At 48.3% G+C, this 14186-nt stretch overlaps 1 long non-coding RNA gene across 4 annotated transcripts; it reads right to left on the minus strand.

Annotated features, from left to right (window-relative positions):
- Window positions 1-617: 617 nt before the first annotated feature.
- LOC121026156 (uncharacterized) lies at window positions 618-7373 on the minus strand. Of its 4 annotated transcripts, none has more exons than XR_005788314.1 (6): window positions 7026-7373; window positions 6519-6625; window positions 5703-5967; window positions 5131-5187; window positions 4616-4723; window positions 618-4265 (listed from the first exon to the last, which is right to left on the minus strand). It is a non-coding gene; the product is annotated as an uncharacterized LOC121026156 (long non-coding RNA). The 4 variants fall into 4 exon arrangements; XR_005788322.1 differs by having other exon boundaries at window positions 5766-5970; window positions 7026-7368; XR_005788310.1 differs by having other exon boundaries at window positions 4616-4719; window positions 5703-5970; window positions 7026-7365.
- Window positions 7374-14186: the final 6813 nt, after the last annotated feature.

Consider the following 14186-nt stretch of genomic DNA (forward strand, 5'->3'; position numbering starts at 1 on the left):
CGGAGGCTGGACTGCACACTCGTGCTTTCCGCAAAGACTGGCCTTAAATGGGCTAGGCGAAGTAGCAAGTTGAACTTCCCCCGACAGTACTGCCTCCTAGGTTCTAAGTCTCAATATTTGGACATGTTTAAGAAATAGACTGGATTTTAATTTAAAATAAACCTGCCCCCACTTTAATTCTGAGAAAGCCCCTAGTGATCCTCGAGGTTTATTTTGGGGGGCTTATGCAGCAATGACCCAGGTCCTCATTTCTGGGGAAACACTTCTTAGGACAAAGGGAGAAGGGTAAGAAATGAGGTGAGCCCTATTGAGAGCTGCTGACACTTCATTTCTGACCTGGAACATTTTTTGCTCTCAATAAGGCCTGCATTTTTTCCAGGCCATCTAAATTTGGTGCAGATCTCTCCAGGCCCCAGGCATCCAGGATAAGGTGGCACAGGGCAGCACACACTGACTGGACTTCAACCCCTTTGAAGTCCTTTCTCTTGTTTAGGTCTACATTGGAGATGCAATGAACTATTAAATGTTTTAGTTTTTTTTTTTTTTTTCTTTTAAACTGGAGTCAAATTGAGTAAGACTTGGCAAAAACACCCCAATGAAAGAATTGTAGATGGGACTTGGAAGAAAAAAATCTTTATTAGGCATCATAATTCTCATAATTGTTATTATTGACATACTCATCACTGTGAATCAGCCAAGCGAGCCTCAAACACATACTACCAGCACAGCCCTCAGTCCCGGTTGACTCATGGGGCTCTAAAACCACCCACAGAGTAGATGAGGGAGGCTCCATCTGTCCTAGGGAGAGTGCTTTGCAGCTGCCCCCAGAGGACTCCATTCTAAGGTTGGAACAAGGGGGTGGGGGTATTATGTAAGTTCAGTAGAGGCAAAGAGAAAATTATTTCCCTGTGGAGACAGTATAGATGGATAGATTTCTGTGTATGTGTGTGTGTGTGTGTGTGTGTGTGTGTGTGTGTGTTTAAATGCTTTCCTATAAATGTTAGCGATGGATGTGGTTAGGAGAGAAAATGTATGTATATATGTACATACACGGGCATATGCCTGCTCAGAGAGCACCCTTCCGCTCTCTGAGCGGAATTATTTATTTCTCTGGCTAAGGCTCCTCATGCAGCCACAAAAATTGTCTCTGCTCCCCACCCCTTTGGTGATAGAAATGACAGAGGAGTTTACCTTAGCTTTTGTTAAAAGATCAGTTTCTTTTCTGCTTAAACAGAGATCTCGCCTGGGCCGTCGCTGGCAGGGGAGACAAGAATATTACCAATTTTTCCTTTGATACATTTCTAAATCCATCTTAATGTATCTCATACAGTCACCTTGGGCAACATATGAGCTCCCATGGTCACGAGGACCATAATGATGGTGATGTGTGTGGACTCATGGGGGCCTTCTTAGCATATTCAGTCAGCACACTGCCTCAACGTGTCCTGTGTTTTAAAAATCATGTATTTTTCCCTTCGTTTAAGTCACAGGATATAATTAGAGGGGCTCAAATGGACAGGGAGGGGATCTGAGAAATGCCTTGGAAGAGCATCAGTCTTCAGTTTTCTTACATAAATATCACTAGGCATAAATAGGCCCAGAATATAGCAGAAGGGAAGAAGCTAGGACTGACCTTCACTCAGATACCTCTGTTTGGTGAACACAAAGGGGGCCTTGAAATTACACCAGGAGCAGTGTGTACATTCATCTCTGCCATTTGCAGCCATTAAAGCCCCACATAAAAATACATTTCATAATGAGACCTGGTGAACACAGGAAAACCCCACACCCATGCACACAGACCCGGCAAACCTAGAACACTCCCACACCCATTAAAGCTTTCTGGAACAAGAGTTTACATAAGTAATAAAAAATATGCCCCTCCCTTCCATAGTTTATCAGCAGCAGGAACCTGGCAGGCCTTGTCCATGGTGCCTGTGGTTGAAGCTCTCAGGGAGAAGCGTGTTAGGTTTCCACCTAAAAGGGCCATTACTTGGGGGAGGCATCTGGAGATTGTGCTGACGGGCAGGCACATCAGTGAAGGGTACAGCCCTGTCTGATGGAGTTATGGGAAAACAATCAGAGATGAATCTCACTATTGTGGGCAACCGTAGGGCAAAGGGTTGGTCATCGGAGGCTTAAATTGTGCCCCAAGACCACAAAAGCAGCCTTCTTAGGGGAGGAGGGAGGCAAGGGGATTTATACCCCAAGGAGGCATCATTTGGAGGATGATCTGTTTTGAAGGTAGTGGCTGCCTGTGCCTCTTCGGACAACCCTGGCTAAGGTTCAGGGGGCAGAGAAACTGCACTCTCTTCTGTCCTTTAGCCAAACTTGCCTTCTGGGAGTTGAGGGATAGCACCATGCCTGCAGTTTGCATGATGGAAACTGCAGCCTTCTAGAGAGAAGGGGTAAGCAGGTGGTGGCAGAGAAGGTTCTGGGAGTATCTAGATGGGATACAGCACGTTTAACCTCTCCTGACTTCAGATACTCCTTTAGGAGGGCAGAGGAAGAACCTAAGATAGAATCATTACACGGTGATTGGCACATAATAGGTACTTAATAAATATTTGGGAGGAAATGAGGCTTGGGATCCATGGTATCTTTAAATGCTAATTTGCTAAGTGGGCTAGACTGAGGCTTTGCAGAGGAAAGAATGCCTCAGTAAGCTTCACCCCGAAACTCCTTTAGGCCTTGGTTAACGCATGAAGAATCAAGACTAAAATCCTGTGCATCCCTTATGGCCTTGGTCTTGCAAAGACAGGCCTCTGCCAAGGGTGGGAAAAGGGATCCAGCCGGCTTCCTGGTAGGATGATCCAGCTCTTGGCCACCTTTCTCTGCAGGGACCTGTCCCTCTCCCATTTCCTCCACCTGGAAATTTGTGAGTTTAGGTCTTGCCACCATCCACTGCAGCTACGGGGGCTCTCTAGGATCAGCTGCTGGTCTGTATCGAGTGCTGGGGAGGAAGGCCTGATTTGGGAAGCAGGTTCTTCAGAATGAGGGAGGGTTAGCGCTTTCCATTCCCTGACAGCCCCTTTCAAAAGAGGCTTTCCTCAGAATCAACACTTGTGCACATTCTGTTTTTCCTTCAGTTCAGATTTAAGAAGGAATTCATCCCCTCCCCCCTTTGGTACATGTAGGTTACTGCGCCTCTCCCTTCCTCTGCATCTCCTGGATCTCTGCCTGAAACTACAATTACAGCCGCAAGGAGGAAGTGAGATGCTCCTAAGAGCCCTGGCCACGCTTTCAGCCCTGATTGAGCTTATGAACCCTCCAGGAGTTTGTTCCTTCTTCCTTCTATATCCCAATGACTTCCTTAAGCTTGTCAGGTGCCCACAGCTCGACAGCAAAGAATGACAAACACCTCCCTCCTCCCTTCCAACTGGCTACCCCCCCCCCCCCCCCCCCCCCCACACACCCCCAGCCTCAAGGAGAACACAATATATCTGTGGTCCAAGCCCTGGCACAGACTGCCAGTCTTCTGGATGCCAGATTATTTTTTTTAAAGGGCGAACCAAAAGCTAAGCCCAGAACAAAAACACAGCCACGGAAGGTGTCGACCCACATACAATGCGCCCCGAGCCCAGAGAAAAATATGCACACAGAAGCACTCCGTAATGCGCTCACAGGCACCCCCCCCCCCTCCGCCCCCATCGCATCTGTGCTTGCACAGATCTGTTTCTGTCACAGAATCAGCTTCTCTCCCTGAGTCTGTCTGCCTCTCTAAGCCCATGTCTGTCACAAGCTGCACACCTCCCCGCCCCAAGGGCTCCGGTTCAGGGTTAGCCCAGCCAGCGGGAGCCCGAGACCCCTCCCGCCCGAAGCCGCGGCGCTGAGCTCTGCGGAGGGCGCCTCGGCTCTGTGGCTCCTTCCCGGCGGGCCCTCGCGGACCGACGGTGCTCAGCCAGCCCCATTCTTGGCATTCACCGCGTGCCTTAATTGTATGGACATTTAAATCAAGGTCCGCTGTGAACACGGAGAGAGAGGCCTTTCTCCTGAGGAAGTAAAGGAGGAAGGAAGGACAGGTGGAAGAAAGGAAGGGGGGTGGGGAGAAGATGGGATGAAAAAAACAAGGAAAAATAAGTAAAAAGAAGGGCGCGTGCGTGCGCACTGACAGCGGGGAGAGGGTTGGGGGTGGGGAGGCAGGGAGAACAGGACCACAGCATCCTCCCTACCGCAGCTCCCCCAATCACACAGACAATGAGATAACAGCGACGTCTTCCAAAGGCTCTTTGTTCTCCCCCATCCTTTCGGATCCAGGCTTTTTCCTGTAAAGCGGAGGGGGTGGAGGGTTGGGGGTGTGGGTGGAAGTGGGAGACGGAGGGGTGCCTCCCCCGTGTTAATTACCCCGACTCCCTTACCCCCTTCCTCACGCCTCGCCTCCCCTGCAGCTCCAGACAATGAAAAAACAAAAACAAAAACAAAAACAAAAAAAACAAAACACAACACCAACCCCACCTCGCCCCAGCACAGCAAACCCTACCCACCCATCTCTCACTCTCAGTTTAGCCCAGTAAACTGAGGGGGCCAGGAGGAGGAAGTCGAGGGCACAGAAAGCGGAGGGCAGCGGGGGCTTGGCAGCGGCTGCCAGAGCAGGGCGCGCCGCCGCCGCCTTTACCTCGCTGGCTGAGTGCGGGCGCAGCCTGGCCGGGCGTGCCGCAGGGGCGAACTGCCGCGCTCCGGGCCGGGATCAGCCTTCCGAAACTCGCCTGCTGCAGTCCTCTTGCTCAGGTCCCAAGTGGTGGAGGGGAAAAAGGAAAAGAGGGGGAAAAAAAGGGAAAAAAAAAAAAAACCCATAAGAGCGAGGCCCATCTGGCCCCTCATCAGCTTTGTCAAGTCTTGCATACGCTAAAATGCTAATGACCTAGATAGCTCATGCAAAATGCAGCAGGGAGGGAGGGAGTGAGGGAGGTGGGAGGGAGGAAGAGAAAGAGTGATGGGGGGAGAGCGAGGGAGGAGGAGACGGAGGGGAGGGGAGGAGAGGAGAGGAGGGAGGAGGGAGGAGAGAGGGGGAGAGGGAAAGGGAGAGGGGGGCAGAGAGAGGGAGAGAGAGAGAATATATATGTCTTCGAAACACCCCTACCACTCTCCTCACCCCACCCCACCCCACCCCAAACTGTCAACGGGCTTTACCAGGTAAAGGGTGGGCGTAGATTTAAAAGGTCACTCGTGTCTAATGCAGCTGGATCCCTAGGTCAAAAAAGGGGGGAGGAACAGAGGATGAGAGTCCCCAGAGCCAAAGGGATAATAAGACATTATTTTAAGCCCCCTCCCTCCATGCGCTCCTTCACCTCTCCACTCTGTTTACACACAAATCCAGACGCCTCCTTAAGTGTGTACACGGACATATCAATTTTTCATCAATTTCTCAGAGCTTCTATCGGCAGACACCCATATTCTCCTCCCCAGCAAAACTCATCTTGTGAAGCTGAAGGGGGTTTAAAAAAACCTCTTTTTTTCCCCAAAACCCTCCCCCAGCTGGCCAGTCCCCACTCACCTACACCTCACTCCACTCTCCCGTTAGCCCCCGGACAACATCTCCGGTGTCTACTTTTTTTCTAAGCCTTCTACTTCCTAGTCTCTTCTCCAACACCTGGATCTCGAGGAGGGGAGGCAGGGGAGCAGGAAAGCCAACTTAAGTCTACCTGACCTCCCACCATTCAGTTCTCTTTCCCAGAAAAAAACGAAACAAAACAAAACCTTACCCCTCTCCAACAATGTCATCGTTCAAGCATGCCAAAAGGGTAAATAAAATTCAGTCCGAATACCCTCAGAGGTCCGCACGCTTCATGGGCGCTCTTTGGCACGGGAGATCACTCCAGTTCCCAGCCAGCGCTCCCGCGCGTCCCTTCTTGCCGAGCCCAAAGTGCTTTGTCCTGGGGTCCACTCAAGGTCTTCCTCTTTTTGTTCTTTTTAAGAGACTGGTCGCAGTCCGAAGTGTTTCAGCCAACCTATCGAAAGGCAGTAGATCTACTGGAATAAAGGGATCAAGATATATACATGCAGATGAATGAGGGAGGGATGCGGACAGGCAAAAGGAAGCCCACATCTAGGGAGCGGCCGCCCCGGCCCGGCCCCAATTGCTTCCTTCGCTGGGGAAGGGGCGGGTGGCGAGAAGGCGCTGGTGGTCGCTCCACCTGGCAGGAGGAAATGATAACCATGATAAGGAGCATCATGGTGATGATCATAAGCATGATAAAAAATTCAGAATCTCCCTTTGGTGAACCAGAGCATGCGTGCAGGAGGGACTGCACTGCTGGCTGCAGCGGCCGGGGGGAAGGAGAGGAGCGCAGGAGGCAAAGGTTGTGGCGGCAGCACCCTCAGATGAATAATAATAACGCGCAGCGCAAGTTGCGGTTCAGCCTGAAAATCCAGCCCTCCGCGTGAACTCGCGTCGAGTGCGGATTGCAGGGGATGAGGAGGAAGGGGGGGAGGGGAGGGAGGTGAAGGGAGGGGGAGGCGGGTAGAGAGGAAGGCAGAGAGGGACAGACAGAATTTGGAGCCTTTTAATTTATCCTTACCAAGCCCTAATCTCGTTCGCCATCCTCTTTGGGTGAGGTCGATCTCCTTTTAAAAAATTATTATTCCTTTAACGGATTATTCAGCTAAAAGAAGCCACATCTGCTGACTGTACCGAAAACAAGAGGATTAGGAGCCGGTCCACAGAGCGGGGCCCGCAGCCCCCCACCCGCTCTCTGCACCAGCACACGTCATTCTCACTGCCCCCGGGTACCTCCCTCTCCTTCTTGCTCGGGGAGAGCTGTGCCAAGGAAAATGCGGATTTGGGGAAAGTGAGAAGTGGGAGCGCTCGGAAGAGCGGGAAAGCCAAGGTTGGAGGTGGCAATTCGCACCCCCACATTCACACGCGCTTCCGTTTATCCGTTTCTATCCTGGGCAAAGGGGGCGCTTTCGCGATGCCCGCAGCGCGGCACCTGCAGTGAAGCGTGCCCTCCGCCCCCTAAACGTAACCGCGGCTGCACCAGTCCCCGGCAGACTCCCTTCAGCAGTCCTGGGTGTCAAACCTATACCTTAGGTCGACCGCCCCCTCCCCTTCCTCCGCCCCAGTAGCCGCGGCACCAGGGTTCACCCACTCCCTGTCTCTTCCGCTTTTGCAAACGGAGTGGGGGGCTCAGGGCACCCTCACGCCCCCAGCTTCTCGTCCCCAGGCTGGAGGCGCCAGACAGAGGTTTCCGCGGACCGCGGCGCGGGCGAGGCCCAAGGTGGGGGGTGGATGGGCGGGGGTATGCTGCGGCGGATGCGGTTGACATCACTGCGGAGAGCACGCGGCTGTCCGGCCGCAGCAGCGCCGCGAGCGTCTTTGCACCTCCCCTCCTTCCCTCCCTGCCAGCCTCCAGCAGCGTCTGGGCAGGACAGTGGCGGGGGTGGAGTGGCGTGGGGAGAAGGGTTGTGGTGGTGGGGGAAGGTAGTCCCTTCCTCCGCCCCCCGCCCCCCCGCAGTCAAGGTGAATGTGAAGGAGAGCGGGAGCGCGTGCCCGCGCCTCTGGGTACGTGCGCGCGCCCCTCCCGGGTCCCCTCCTCCCGGTTGCCACCACCCCCCCCGCCCCCCGCCCCCTGCCGCCGCCTCCGCGCCCTCCAGTCCGCCCGCGCCCGCCGGGGCCAGATGGACTCCCGAGATTAGAGAGGCACAAAAGTGCGTCCCCACGTCCGGCCGCCACCCGTCCCGCGTACATTTAGACTCACTTCGGGAGGCGCCTTTGTTGTGTTGGTTGTGGCCGTGTAGTGTGTTTTTCCGGGAGCACGGGGTTAGCTTGGCCTTAAGGAAGGACTCAGGATGAATCTGCCTATGAAAACAAAACCCAAAGGCACCCCCCAGACCAGACCCTCCGCAAAAACCCAGCGCCAGCAATGAGAAATCTTCGGTCTTTGCGAAGAGTCCGTTCTGCAGTCGCGGGAGTCCACCTCAATCCCGGCGATTTCCGCACACGCAGGGCCCATCTGCTTCTCCTGTTCGGGCTTTTCTTCTTTGATGACTTTTAAAATATCCACAACAACAACAACAATAATAACAACAGCAACAACAACAACAACCAAAACTGTTTCTTGGGCAGCACTGGATTCAATGCAAGGAGGGATGGATAGGTAGAGCAAGCCCCTGACAGCTAAGAGCGGCTCCTCAAATCAGATGGCCCGTGCGGGGCGGCCGAGAGAGCGGTCCTGCGGGGGTCGCTGCAGATGGGCGCCCACCGGGCGGGAATGGTCCAAATGAATGGAGACCCTGGGCGCTGTCCTGCCAGCTTCAAGGCCATTTGGGCTCTGGTCAATTACTAGGTGTTTGTCCCAATGAAAGAATAGCAATCTCAAAACCTCTTAGCACTGGCTTTTTGCCTCCAACAGTGTACCACGAGAAGCTTAAAAATAAGCAGTTTTTGTAAATTCTAAGACAAGGAAAGCTTTGGTTTAAATTGAAAAGGGAGACTGAGACAGACAAGGAGAAATAGAGCCAGGGAAAGGAGAAGAGAATATAAAACACTCCTGCAATAGATTTTTTTTTTTTTACTTCTGAAGACTGTAGTTAGTTGGAAAGAGCCATCATCTGGGATACCTTTCCGGGGGAAAACTTAACCATTCTGGTAACGTACCCCTCAAACTAAAATACTTTTCTGGTGGAAAAACTATACTGCCGGTAGTTTGGTTCAGGACTTCCACCATTTTGATAAGGGTTTTCGATTCAGGACTATTTGTTTTCTATTCACTAAGAATTCCTTAAGCAGTTTCTGAACCCCTTCTACGTGGAGGGATGGGGCTGTGACTTGCAGTTTGTCTTGACTGAGAGGAGGCAGGGCACACGGCTGCTGCCCTTTCCTAGGTTTCTCTTAAAGGCCTGGTTTTGTTTGGCTTGAGGACGGTTTCAATGCAGTCCTCCCGCGCTGTTGCTGCAATGCAGGATATTTGCTCTCTCATCTTGCGGCATGGGGGGAGGGGAGCAGAGAGATGGTTTTGTAACAGGCTCTGCAGGCCTGAGTGGGAACGCCTTAAATGATGAGCCCCGGGTTAGAAAAGAAAAGAAAAGAAAAGAAAAAAAAAAAAAAAAAAGCAGCTGATGCTGAATTAATAGTTACAGCATACCCCTGGGGCTGTCTCCAACGAGGGGGTCAGGAGTCCTTTCCCTTCCCCCAGTCACACATTTCTTATCTGTTTTTAACCAGTCTGATCAGATGCTGGGACATTTGTGATGGCTTCTTAAAACCTAAACCCTTGGGCTTAAGAGCTGTCTCTACCCCTGATCAAACTCACCCCAAATACTAACACGTTAAGAAATTACATTGTAAAACCTCCCCAAATCCGATTGACTGGGCTGTTTGGGGCCCATATGGCTGGACAGCTGTGCTGCTCCACGTGAAAAGACACCATTGCCCCTCGGATGGTATAAAGCGGGGTTCCCCAGAGAGCTCAGACATGACCTAAGTATTAGCTTAGCCTGGGGTGAAGACTGAGTTAAATCTCTCTCTTCTTGGAGGTTAAAATAAAGACAACAACAAAAATCAAAAGAGGTGCACTTTTGAATTCATTGTAAATTGCATGCCTCCTGCTGGTTCCACCAAAGGAAGGAAAGAAGACCGGAGAAATAAACTCTCTTCAGCTTACCAGGAGCATGACGTTAGGCAAACTGAAGACACAGGAGATTGGAAAGAAATATACTATTTGCCAGGCGTACCATGTGTCTGTGACATTTGTGGTTCCCTGTTCAGAGAAGCAGGGTTCTGACCTCAGCCGATGCCTCAGTGTTAACCATAAAGAACAGCCATCAGAACGCAATTTCCATGGTGAGAAGATGAAACCGTGCTTTAAAAAGGAAAGCCCATTATGAAATGCAGCCGGATTTAATTTTTAATATGATGGCGGATCCTCTAACGCATTCTTTGCTGGTGTTTGCATTCAGGAGGAGTGATTCATTCAGTGGCAGAAATCAAAATAACACTGCAGTACTTTTAACCGGCCTCCTCGTTCCTAAAGGTGTCCTGAAATAGAATATTCTATAACCTTCAAGTTGTGGTGGCTGAAGAAACTGAATACAGAGCTCTGTTCCTACTGAAGTGTTCAGGCTAGATAAGAACCAGGCTTGTTCTTACTTACTTGTGGGTGCTTAGCCTACCTATTCCTAGTTCTCATCAGGCCTTAACAAACCTTTTTAAATAAGGAAGAGGGGGGAAAAACCCCTCACAACTCAAGCTGGAAAGTGAAATGGGGAAAAAAAAATACTGGTTAGAGGGTTGGATTCATAAGCTCTTAGTCCAAAGTCAGTCACCATTGTTTTGGAGAATTATTTCAATAGTGAAACTACCTCCTTTGAAAGCTTTACATAAATTTAGCAGACACTTCCTTTAGTATCAGTTCACATCTTGGAAATAGCTACAGATAGTTCGGCAGTTACTGGGGCTTCCAAAAACAAATCCGTTTTGGAGATATCATTTGAATAGCATAACTAATGATGGAACCCTGGAGAGCTTTTGGTTTTCTTCTTATTTAGATAAAAGAGGAAAGCAAGAGAAAAGCAAGGCCCAGAGAGAAGGAAATATTGCTTCTAGAAATCATGTGTATGGTGTGTAGCAAATCCAGTGATAAAGTTAAAAAGAAAGCCAGTTCTCTTCGTTCCTTGCCTGTATATTTTCCTCATATCACATTTGACCTTTAAGTTTTCCTACGACTTTGGTAAATACAAGAAATAGCAAACTGACCCTAGCAAGTACATTCAGTGAGTAACTTGGATTTAATTTTGAAATTCAAGTCTCTATTTAAATTTCTCTAGTTTCAATGATATTTCAGAACATATTTAGAAAAACACACACTGCCAGCCTCTTGTGGCCCCAGAGGGATAGGGCGAGAGTCACACAAAAGTTTCAGAGCCTTTGGCCAAGTACCACAACATGCCTAGAAAATAATTACGTTAAAGCCTGGGCCGGAGGTTTTGAGGAAGAACCCCCAAAACAGAGGTCTGGCAAACAGCACCCTTTCATAATCATTTTGGGGGAAGGATGAGGCAAGTGGCAAGAGTATCTGACCCATATCTAGTTTATCAGGTGGCAGTTACCAAGTCAATTTGTTTTGTTTCTGCATTATTTAATCAATTATTCATATTGTACAAAAGTGAATCTCTAAAAGAAAACAAAAGAAAATGAAACAGTTGTATGATGAAGGTGACTTGGGTGGCCTTGGGCAAGTAAGTCACTCTCCTCCTTGTCTCACATCCTCTCATTCAACATGAGGTGGTTGGAGTACATGACTTGTAAAGCCCTTCTCAACACAAATAGTGTAGGATTCTATCGTTTAAAACAAAATCCACATGTTCCTGAGTCTGAAAGATACGCTCTCCCTTTTAAAATCTATCTGGCAGACACTTTTCAGGGCCTGAAAAGTTGAACACAGAAGGCTTAGAGAGAAGTTGTGTGTGTGTGTGTGTGTGTGTGTGTGTGTGTGTGTGTGTAAATGTCATTCATCTGAAAGTACAACCCTCTTTGTTCTTGATTACTCTTTGGGTCAGGAAAAGGCCTCTATATCAGGTGAAAGCATTTTTCTATCCCCCTTAAAATGCCTCACCACAATGTAGCTGTCTGTGTCTTGTGCCTTCACATAAGCAGATCCAACCTGAGCCCTGTAGCCGATTTAAAAGCCCTTCCCTTTAGCTCCATCCTGACCTAGATTGCAGGATGACGACTAATGATTCATTTGCAATGCTTATGATGGGCATTTACTGCATGGCTCTCCCTCCCCTTTGCTCAGAAAGAAACCCTGTTACCCTTATCATCTGATATTACCACAAGTAAATATTTTTGTTCAATTGCTACATAGGGCATGAGGCTATTTCCTAATGAATTATCTGCCCCAGGGAGAAGATCTATAACTCGCCAGTGCTTCAGGCAATTTTTAGCCTGTGTCAGATTGTGTTTGCATTGGAGAACTTGGACTGTTTGTGTGTGTGTGTGTGTGTGTGTGTGTGTGTGCAGACAAACTGTTTTTCTTTTCGTCCTTATGCAGAGATATACAATTCAACATACCTTTACAAAGAGAAAAGCCTTGTTTGGGTTTAACAGCCTGACGGGAGCATGCAGTGTTCATATGTATAAAGGATGAGAGCCTAGAGAGGATATGATGTTTGTACTCACATGCCAGATACTGTTTTCATGCAAACTGGACAAGGCTTTCTTTGAGTTTCACTTAATGGCAGCTACCTTGTACTGTAAATTATGAAGTCAGTGCATTACACTGGAAAAAAATGGTCCTGACTGATAATGAGGTGCCGATTGGTGTGTTCATTAGATATACAGATTTGAAGCAGAATTAGTAGAAATTAACTGAAATGGAAATCTTGTCAATCATAAATGAGACAGCTGACAAGTCAGAGGGAAAAAAAAATCCCGAATGTGATTCATATCTTGTAGGACTGTGTCTGAGGATGATTTAAATAAATTTGGACATTAGGTGGTGACAAGATGAAAATGAAAAATAGCATCCAATTGGGCAAAAGACTGTAGTAGGACCTGGGGGAGTGTAAAAATAAGTACAGGGGAAAAAGGAAGAATGAGGGGGTCGTTTGGAGGATAGCTTGTTTGTAATGAATGAATGAATAAATGAAATCTACAATATTTATTTCCCAGTAGCCGACACTCCGGAGACATTCAACTATTGTTCATAAAATAAAACCAGTGTCCCTTCTGTGTTGAGCAGCACCAAACAGATTATCTGCATATATAACTCTGCTGGAAGGCCAAAGAATCGTCAGCCAGAAGTAGAGTGCAGGGAATGTCAGCTTACTCTCAATCTTTAATTTCAAACTGCCGGTAAACAGGCATTTAAAACCACTGTATGTGAAACAAAGGGGGCTGCTGTATGCCAGTCAGCTGCGTGCCAGGCACAGTGCTGTCTAGGTGTTTTTCATATATTATCTACAATCTCACAGCCTTGCTAACTCCATTTTACAGAAGAGGTGGCTGCTTCCCTGAGCGGTTAAATGACTTTCTCAAGTGCATAAGCTGGAATTGGAATTCAGTTATGACCGGCCCCAAAGATTCTGCTTTTTCCATTACAACTCCATGCTGCAGGCTTCCCAGAAGGAACAAGAATAACATTATATAATGTAAAGCTGATATAAAAAAAAATCATAAGCGTTTGTCCTACCTCATGTACCAAGTTAAAGCAAGCAGTGTGAGACTGACAGAGCAGATGAGAAACACCACTTAAGATAATTTTTCCTGCTAAACTCTGTTGTACACTATGCAAATATGATTGCAAAAGTGGAACATTATCAACACTTTAATGCTAGTTATCTTTCAAAGATGATACTTAGGGTAATCAACATAAACTTAGTATACTGTATCCTAAATAATAAAAATGTTGGCTTGCATCATTCTGACATCTTAGTACGACCTAGAAAGCTGATCTGGATGATATATGGTGATAATAACATTCTGCATTTAAACAGCATCTTAACCAGTCACAGTGTTTCATCACCTGGGATGAGGTGGGGGAGGGGAGTTGGAAAATAGAGAAGGACTTAGGGGCTCTTTTAAGGGCAGAGTTCCCTAAGGGAAATTCTTGGGATGGAGGATGGTAAACCAAGGTGAATATACTTCCATTTTGTTCTGGGTGGTCTCAGGTTCCCTGTCTCCCCCAAGGCAGGGCTGATAAGCAGGACTCTTGCTTGGCAGAGATGTTCCCTGTTTTTGGTGCACGATCAGATACTCTGAGCTGATACAATACAAAGGAAAACAGTGCACTGAAGCAAGTGATAGACAAGTTAGGAGGGAATAAAAGGGACAACGGGAATTTCTTTTTTTTTAATGGGAATTGTTTCTGTCTTTAATATACACTTTTTAAATTATGGGCTACCCTAGGACAGGAAAAGAGGGCATTTCATCCCAAGTTCTTTACTCATTATATGTGAACAACCACAATATTACCAAGAAAGTTCCTTGCAGCATGCAGCAAGACACTGGTCTGGGAGGCCTGAGTTCTAATTCTTCCTTTGCTGCAAGTAGTGACCTTAGACAAGTGATTTTTCCTTTCTGAGCCTAATTCTTTTTTTTTTTTTTTTAATTTTTTTTTCAACATTTATTTATTTTTGGGACAGAGAGAGACAGAGCATGAATGGGGGAGGGGCAGAGAGAGAGAGACACAGAATCGGAAACAGGCTCCAGGCTCTGAGCCATCAGCCCAGAGCCTGACGCGGGGCTC

The sequence above is a fragment of the Herpailurus yagouaroundi genome, unplaced genomic scaffold, assembly GCF_014898765.1.
Source record: "Herpailurus yagouaroundi ecotype Mexico unplaced genomic scaffold, PumYag 28, whole genome shotgun sequence".
NCBI classification, from domain to species: domain Eukaryota; kingdom Metazoa; phylum Chordata; class Mammalia; order Carnivora; family Felidae; genus Herpailurus; species Herpailurus yagouaroundi.